The sequence below is a fragment of the Helianthus annuus genome, chromosome 11 (genome assembly GCF_002127325.2).
Source record: "Helianthus annuus cultivar XRQ/B chromosome 11, HanXRQr2.0-SUNRISE, whole genome shotgun sequence".
NCBI lineage: Eukaryota > Viridiplantae > Streptophyta > Magnoliopsida > Asterales > Asteraceae > Helianthus > Helianthus annuus.
In genome coordinates, this window is record NC_035443.2 from 130020206 (window position 1) to 130030504 (window position 10299).

Below are 10299 nucleotides of genomic sequence, written 5' to 3' on the forward strand. Positions count from 1 at the left end.
TATTCTAGTGATATATGTGAACACCCTATGTGATTACGTGTTACGTTTATGTGTTGTAATTGTATGTATGCGTGTATGTATATGAACCGAGACAACAAGAACCCGACTCGAGACCATGAGGTCTCGAGTGAACAGTAACAGTTGGGCCGGTTGGGCCATTTAACCACATCCGAAACCCATTAGGGTGCACCTCCTTAGCTCACTAGTATATAACCTTGGTGGATAGCTAACCTTGCCATTTTCTTGGACAAACAACACACATACTCCTCTACACACACTCTCCTACTTTCTCTCTCACTAAAACCCTAGAAACACAAACACACTCCCTCATTCTCGGATTTGGAACTTTGGATCGGCTCACACACACACCCGGTTGGAAGCTTCATACACACCTTTGAAACCCATCAACCGGTTAGTGTTTATGATGTTTATTGTTGATGTTAGCATGTTATGATGTTTATTATGTTTATTGTTGATATTAGTGTTTTCATGATGTTCTTAATGTGTATGATGTTCTTAATGTGTATAATGTTGATAATCGGTTAACATGTCTCGATATATATTGCATGATGAGTTAGTAATATCTTGTATCAAATGTGATTTAAACCACTCATTGTTGATGTTCATGAAACCGGTTTGCATATGTGATGAAATCGGATTAGTATAGAGCCGAGTTTGAGGTGTGATGTTTAAGTGTCTTGATGGTTATTCATGTTATGACTAGATTAATGCTAAAAACCCAAAAATATGATGAACAAGTTTGATGATTTACATGAACATGACTTGAATATACGAAGAACTTGTTGAATATGATATGAAGGTGTCTTGAATATTTGAATTCTGCTATGTTTGATCCATTTTAGTTAAATGTTAGACAACAAAACATGTTTAGTGGATAGTACATACTGCTGCATGATATTAGAATTTCATTGGATAGTACAACTGCGAAGGATCAGCAGGTGCTGGGAGTCGAAACACCTGGTTGCGACTCGAGACCTGAGCATGACAACTCGAGACCACAGTTTGCGACACAGGTTGCGAGTCGAGAACCCCTAGTCTCGACTCGAGATCACACATGACCATCACCTAAACATCATGACCCGAGACCATGCTTGCGAGTCCGGTTGCGACTCGAGACCAATACATGCATGACCCGAGACCTCCTCAGATTGCGACTCGAGACCCTGTAAGCTACACTCGAGACCGCACAGTCTTGACTAGAGACCGCACAGTCTCGACTCGAGACCACGCTTGTTGGACTTGCATAATTACGGGCCTAAGTAATTGGGCCGAACATATGGGCTATATGTGCTACTGTTAATTGAGTATGTTGTGCACTGTTGTTGAACTGCCATGATGGACTTGTATGCCATGATTGTTACTTGTGTACAATACATGTAGAACATACGTGCACTACTTGGATACAAACCTGATTTGAATGGTATCTATGTTAGGACGTAGTTGACCACTCACAACTTGATTGACTTTTCTGTGTATCTGCCGAGCAAACCAAGGTGAGTTCACACCCTCTACAAAGCATGGGATTCCCTGGGTTGGGAATGGGGTTAAGGAACGTGGATTCCTCGTCCTCCTTGGGTAGGACAGCAATGGTTCAGGAATGTAATTCCTCGTCCTGACGGACAGATAACTTGTACTAGACTAAAACTCTATCACGAAGTCCCTCCTTTTATATCGACTTAATCACCGGGCCAATGGCGAGCGGGTCATTAGTTAGATAGCGCTATTTAGATCTGACAAACCTCACACCGTGCCGCAGAGGACGGGCGTGAACTAATGGATCTGGGGCACGTCAATGATGATAGACATTGACAGTTTCAGGGCACATAAACATGACTACAGTCAGCAGTCGATATGGTAACGAGTCTAGTGTATACATGGGGTAGCCCCCACGGCCGAAATGCCAGATAACTAACACGGGGTAGCCCCCACGGCTGGAATGCCAGAGTAACCGGGAATAAAAAGGTCACGTTTTCAACTATGGGGTAACCCCCACGGCTGGATGCCAGATAAAGGAAACTGTTTTCGAAACAACTTAAAACGAACACCCAACCGTGAACTCACTCAACTAGTTGTTGACTCGTTACTACATGCTTTGCAGGACCATAGGTACTCAGCTGGAGCTTGCATGGAGGAGAGTCATTGTGGGACATGGATAGCTGTGTGCCATGTTAAACTTGAAAACAATTGAACTTATGTTTTAATTTTGAGACTTATGCTTCCGCTTGCAACTTAAACTATGTTTTGATTAAACACCAATTGTATTGGTTAGACTTTATAACTACTTATATGCTTGTTCAATATGATTGGTGGCTGGATCCTGGTCAGTCACGCCTCCAAGCGGTAGTACTCCGCAGGTGGATTTTGGGGGTGTGACACCAAATGTCCACTTTAAATGACCAACTTCAAAACACCAGATAACATAAATATTAGAGTATAGCTTCAAGTGATCATCATAAGGACTTTGTAGTACTTTTTAATTATTGTTTATTAGTATTACTGCAAATTGGTCACCTAACTGATTTTTGGTTCTATTATTAGTTTTTTAAATTCGTATATTTGCTAATGCAGCTTGAAGTTTTATATGCTCATCATGCAAGTCTGGATTGTTCTTTCTTGTTTAATATATCTTCATCCACATGATTACAAGAATATGTCTTGTTGGTGCAGTCATCTGTCGTCTTCGTCTTATATCGAGTCTCGGGTTCGTTACAGATCTGATCAGGCATGAAATCAAGAGATTTGAAGACTGGTCGTTTGAAATGATGTTGTCCGTTTGAGAAGTGTTCCGTTTGAGAGATTGTCGTTTGAAACCCTTACGTTTGAAGGGTGACCGTTTGAAGGATGGCATGTCATCTTCAAACGGTCAGGGAACTCTATAAATACCTTTCAAACGGTTTCAGTTGTAACTTTCTGTTTTCCGACGGCGAAGCTCCGTCGAGGTGTCTCCGTGACTGTATTTGCTTTATAATCAATAAAAGAGACAATTAAAAGTGAATACAAGCTGAACGAAGACCGAATCAATGAATTCCGCCTCTGATTCGGTCTGAGCACTCTTCTGATCGACTCGTCAGGTCGTTTCACGATCCTACATGTCTGCATCCCAAGAATGAATTCTATGTGCAGAGCTTTGATACAGGTATCATTTACCAAAAATAGTTTTAATAACTCAAAACATACGAAACTTATCTCGTTTAATTATTGAGTGATTTGATTATTATTGTTACATGGTTTGTTAATTCTTGACATCTAGCTATTATTATTCTTCTTAGTAAAAAAATAGATTTTCCAACTTTTTATCCCACAAGTTTCATTGTTTAAACTTTCAGGCAAAGGAGGTTCTGGTAATTCAAACTCTTTAAACTATTTTATTCCACCAACCATTTAAACTATTAAACTATATACACTTGAGATGGAGTAATTGAAATGTGTAAGGTTTATGATTAAAATTGGTCTCACCACCGGCATATGTTAATTAATATAAAGTTATCATGATAAGATAGGATAGAATAGGTGTTTGGTTTTTAGGTTAATGGATATATAGTTTAGTTTCCTTAATTTGTGACATATTCCTTAATTTTGAGTATAGCTGGGAAGTGGTAAAAAAGTGCAAACTCATTAGACCGTGTGGTGTGAGCTTGGGTTTGGGGCATGGGTACCAAATCAACGCCGCTTTAGCCACACCGGGCCATCTGGCGTTGCCCCTCTGGCATGGCTATGAAGCCTGGAGTGGGGCGGGTTGGGGAGCTGATGTGGATGGCTGGGATTGGCTGAGTTCATGTGACCGTTGGGCTAGCCGTTGGCCAACGACTATTTTATTAAAAAATTCTTTAACTTTTATTCTATATAAATCAACCAATTCTACTAAAGTTTACTATCCAAACACTCAAAAACCACCTCCCATCACCCAAAAAAAATTATACAATGAATTCTTCAAGTTCAAGCGATTCATCAGATAGTTATGATTCGTCATCCTTATCGAACGACGAGGCGGAAATATTATTATCAACAGTGGCGACGCTCCTGAAAGCTATCGTTGAAAATTCAGAAGAAGGGTCTTCCCAACCCCAACCCAAACGGAGAAAGTATATCATTCGTGAACGCGAAACCGCTAACGATTTGATGGTAAGTGATTATTTGTCACCTGAACCAACGTATGATCCAGGAATGTTTAGGCATCGTTTTCGTATGAGTAAAAATTTATTTTTAAGAATATCAAAGTATTTAGAGGATAATTACGATCTTTTTTCCAGCAAAGACCCGATGCACGTGGTAATTTAGGATTTACCACGTGGCAAAAGTTTACGGGCACCCTAAGATAATTGGCTTACGGGAATAGTTCCGACATAATGGACGAGTATTTAAAAATGTCAGGACGGGTGGCTAGGGAAAGTCTTCACATTTTTTTGTGCTTATATCATTGAACTATATATGAAAAGATATTTGAGAAAACCGACGTTTAGTGACATGCAACAACTTTTTGAACATCACGCTGAATATCATGGTCTCCCCGGGATGATAGGTAGTTTAGACTGTATGAAATGGGAGTGGGAACTTTGTCAAATTGCATGGCAAGGCTCTCACACAAACGGATATCATGGAATGCGGGCTATGATGCTTGAAGCTGTAGCATCACAAGATATTTGGATATGGCATGCATTCTTTGATATGCCAGGTTCACATAACGATATAAACATTATTCAACACTCGCCCCTTTTCAATGATCTGATAAATGGTGTTGGACCTAAAGTGTCACACCCCAACCGATGGCGGAATCATCGGGGCGCGGCACTAGGCGAATCAGATTGCTCAAGAGAATCCATAACAACTATATTGCGATAATATTTATTACATTGTCATCCCATACTAACAAACAATATAATCACGTAAGTCATCACAGATTTCTTGTCCTCTTGAACAATTCAAATCCGACAACCTAGATTTTAGATGAGTTTCTAGACTTCCTAGCTTGATTTGATGTAAACTTCGGCTAAACCTGCAACATACGTTAAAACTTTGTCAATACAAAAGTATTGGCGAGTATACAGGTTTGATATGTGATAGTGTGATAGATTAAAAGTGCTGCGAATTTCCACATGCATAAACGTAATACACAACATATATACTCACAAAACTGATACTACCAGCTAAGTCCTCGATGCTCGACTCTTGGTGGCATAACTAGACCCCGTCGGGCGAAATAGTACTATACTAGTCTTGGTGGGACGTCACGAGTATAAGTCCTAGCATACATGTACTAGCATCACGTATATCTATGCAAACAGTTATTCGCAAGTGATAAATAGTCCAATTAAATCATTCGTTTGATAAGTTTGGTTTTTATGGAACGTATGTTACACCCAAAATTCGATAAAAGGGGTCAAGTATACTCACAGTCGGTGTTTAACGATTAAACACAACTTGATTGGATTGAAGGGAGCACGTCCGAAGTTACCCTGATTACAGCTCGATTGCATAAGTATTGGATAGCGTGTTTACGAAATTGGGCAACACTTTGGTTGGAAGGACTGCTGGTCGATCGACTGGGCTGGTCGATCGACTTGGCTAGTCGATCGATTGGCCTGGTCGATCGATCGGCCTGTTCGATCCAATGTGTTAGTTGGTTAAGGGTGCTGGTCGATCGAATATCCTAATCGATCGGCTTGTTGGCTCGATCGAATGGGCCATTCAATCCGCTAGCATTCCTAGATTTAGTAGGTTGGCCGATCGGCTAGCATACTCGATCGAATGGGCTGGCCGATCGGCTGGCATGTTCGATCGAATGGGCTGGCCAACCGGCTGGCCTGTTCGATCGGCTTGCTTGTTCGATCAGCTAGCTTGTTCGTTCCGTTAGCCTATTCCATTGAGTTTTGGCTAAGTTTCGAAGGTTTGCCGATGGTTTGACTGAGACGGTGTGCTTTCGTCCTAAACAACTGAAATTCCCTTAATTTCGACCTGTCCTGCCGGCTGGGACTCACCCCGTCCGATCAGTGTTGGCCGTCCTTAACGGCTTTCACTCGTTTTATTCGTAATCACTCGTTTTTGCCTAGAAATCAGTCCTTGAACCAACTTAGCACTAAGATTGAGTAGAAAAGTCGATTCAGAGTCTGTTTCATGTATAATGAGGGTGAAAAAGTTGAAGAAAGTTTGGAAAACTCCCTTTCAGCTCTCTCACATGTGATTGATTACAGATTTGTATGAAAAGTTGTTAAACCTTGTGGAAATCTTCCAGATCTGAGTTGTTCTTGGTGAAATGAGGCCAAAACATGAAGTTCATAAGAACACCATGATGACATCATCTTAGAACACCTCAATTCCGCCGATTTCACGGTTAAAAATCCAGATTTGAAAGATAGAAAGATGGAGGATTGAGTTTTGAACAAGAAAGTACAAGATTCGGGTTAAAAACTTACAAGAATCGCGTGATAGCGAGCGAAAATGGAGAAGTATCCTCTGGCCGAGCAGGAGCAGTCACCTCTAGAGTGAATGGGGTGAAAGAGGAGTATTTATAGGCCAAGAGGAAGGAAGAAGGAGGGAAAGGCTGTCCGATCGGCTGGCCCAGCCGAACGGCTGGCCTGTTCGATCGGCTGGCCCAGCCGAACGGCTGGCCTGTCCGATCGGCTGGCCCAGCCGAACGGCTGGCCCAACCGATCGGCTGGCTTGGCCTGTTCGGCCGGTTCCAGCCTATCGACTGGTCCTTCGGCGTTTTGCGTTTGACGTTGCGATGGTTTTGTCCGTTCACTAATTTTATATTTATTTATTATTATTATTAATCACAAAGGGCCGTATATACGTATTTATGTATCCAATATTCAGTGCGTTGATCGAGTTACGCGTGCCTTCGAGTGCGTTCTTCGATGTGATGTGCCACAATGATTACCGGGGCACTACTTACTCGTATTGCTATCATCGTCATGACGGTTAGAGTCATAGTACTCACCCGATAACCCTCGTTAGCGTTGATTACTCACATTTTGACACCTCACGCTCATCGAGAAGGGTAGTTTAGGCCCATATTCGACATCATCGTGAGTGTTATGCAAAATAGGTTTGTAATAGCGATAGAATATGCGTAATCATTCGATTGTACTTCGATTTAGCGATATAACTGGTATGATTACATTATGATCCGAATCTCCGGTGCTAGGCGTAACGAGTGTATCGAGTAGTAACAACGCACGAAAGTGCGGGTTGTTACAGTATCCCCTCCTTTAGGAAATTTCGTCCCGAAATTAATCCAATAGTAGGGTCGTAAGGGTTGATGCGATTGAGAGTAGAGATTAATAGCGTCTAGATAACGAGCGATCGATTAAGATTTGGCGAGTGAAAATAGAGAGAGCATACGATTCGATTATTTAGAAGTGATAACACATACAAAAAGCAATTTTTATAGCGTTTTAAACTTACCAATACTCGATTAATTTCCGAAGTTAATTAAGAAAAATCTTCTCATGGCGCGGTGTCGACCGTTTTGATGTCCACACCAGCGCTATGTGGAGGGTTTTGTTATTTGATAACAGGTTTTGAGTTTTACATTTTAAAAGAATCAGGTGGCAAAATAAGTTCTAAGAAAACTTTCCTACAACGTGGGTTCGAGCGGAACTCGACTGTCGAACCCTCGTTCTCGGGAAGATTCCTGTCGGTCATTGCAAAGGTTTTTAAGAAAAGAATTGGACTTATGAAATTTTCATTGGGCACGGAGCCAAACTGATTCAATGTTTTCTCCATGTTGTAAGGAATTTCATTTGTCCAACGGTTTTAGTAAAAATTTTATAAAAATAGGTTTTCCTTAATACTATGGAAAAATAACTTACATCGGGCCCCACGTGGCACCTTCCCACAAAAGTTCGTTAATATGGTTAAAACACTTATATATAGGAAGTACCAGCGGCGTATCCACCATGCTTTACCCATATTAACTCTGTTCCATGAGGCAGTGTCATGCATGCCGATAAGACACAGATAGAATTTCGATTCCCTTGATCCCAGCGATGAGGTGCTAGACCGAGTTTTGAATAAAATAAGTTGGATGCAAACCAAGCGTAGGCAGCGGGTGCGAGTAGTCCGGTCGCACAACGCTGATATGGCATGCTTGATTGGGCAACGAATGACACGATCTTGATTCGGGTAAATGAGATTTCGATTTGATTCCACACGAAGTTCGCATGGCACGTTTCCACAAGACTTGCTAATATGACAAACACCATGTTTTCATATTAGTTTTATCTTGTGAAGCAATGTCATGCACCCTAACATTACACCACTTGCGATGACTTCCAAGTAACATTCGAACATCGATAGACAATAGATTTCAATAGATTGATAAGCGACGATTGTTGCGTTGCGAGTGATAGACGATTGATTGAACTGATTACACCACGAATAGTACTAAGGCTAGCCCACACGGCCTTTTTCCATAAAGTCAACTAATGTGGTCAAAACATCACCATGTTTCAACCTTGTTAGTTTCGTCTCGTGAAGCGAGGTCTTGTGCGCTAACATGACACGTAGAATGCGTGCATTGATAAGTAATAGCGAACCATGATAAGAGTATCGAGTTGGTGAATTAGGTGCGAGACGCGTTAAGAGTGGAAGGCGGCGAGTGATTCTCGATACTCGTCTAGCGAATCCACAATAGACGATCCACACCAGCTGATAGAAGTTCACACAATCGACAACAACTAGCGTTAGAGATTTCTAGACAAACACATGATGCGATTGCGATTTCGAGCCACTTATCGAATGATTTGATTGCGAGATTGATCCGGCAAAACTGCGATTAAGTTGCGTTCTAGACTTTACGACCAGTCTCGCGTTGCTCCAATTGCTCTTCGGGGTGAACTTACCTAAGTTCATCGATGTGGCAATTTGTGTACACGGACTTACGAGAAGCCTCGCAGTGATGCGGTTTAGTTTTGTTACGCCTTGTGATTGATGGTAGAGTGTCAAATTAACCATAATAGTATAATAGGTCTAATAACGTCCAACTCCACATGGCACTTTCTTCACGAAGTTTCGGTAGTATGGTAAAGCGTACCCCCGCGTCACCCCTACTACTTATGCCCCGTGCTTTGGTGTCACACTTTGTTGACACGACCAAGACCCTTGACCGTGCTTTGAAACGTTATGGCACTTTCTTCACGAAGTTTCGGTAGTATGGTAAAGCGTACCCCCGCGTCACCCCTACTACTTATGCCCCGTGCTTTGGTGTCACACTTTGTTGACACGACCAAGACCCTTGACCGTGCTTTTAAACGTTATGGCACCATTAGAACTTCACTACGATCTCCGTGCACTGACCAAGGTAATCCCGTGTGCACCCGTGATTAGTTGTCCCTTGCACGTATACCGTACCTCGTTCTAAGAGTGTTATAGGGATAAAATACATAATATAGTACATAGTGCTAGCGTTTAGATAGTGCTTGATTATAAAAGAAATAGAATCCACACACGATGATATATGAAATGAGTTTCAGAAATGATAGCGATAAGTCGGATTATTACAACAACATTAGGATCAAAATAACGTTGTTGTGGATACTTGCGGAGACGGCGGTTGCTGATGACTTCCTTCCAGGTTACGGTCTTGTACGGCACTGCGACGTATAATGCCCATACCAGTTGCAATTTGCGCAATAGCGACATTTTGCTTCTAGCGGGTGATGATACGTGCATGTGAAACACAGGGGATGAGATCCATTGTAAGCACGCTTAGACTGAACTGGAACTGATCGGAGAGGTTCGGGTTGCGGCAATCCAGTTGTTGAAGAGTCTGGGCTCACGGTCTTTCGTTTGCGGCTCGGTTGGGCTTCTTGAGTTGATGCAGTGTCGTCTTCGGATTCGCCTGATGATTTGACGGAGACATTGTCGGAGCAATCCTTAGAAGAATCCTCCGAGGAGCTGTCAGATGAACCACCGACCGATTCTCCAGAGGAATCGTCGGATGAGTGGATGATGATTGCTTGATGAGCTCGTGTGACAGGCTTCTTGGTGAAGGATCCGTTTACGACTCGTTTGCTGTTGAGCTCTGCGGCTAGACGGTAGGCTTCTTCGATGGTAGTAGGTTTTGCAGCTTCGACAAAATCACCCACACACTCTGGTAAGCCACGAATATACTTCGCGATAGCTTTCTTCGGAGTGTCGACTTGACTTGGGCAGATTATGCTGAGCTGTTTGAACCTTGCTGTATAGCTCGCATTGTCACCTTCGGTTTGCTTGATTTCCCAAAATTCGTTCTCTAGTTTCTGGACTTCGTGAGGAGGGCAATATTCTTCCTTCATG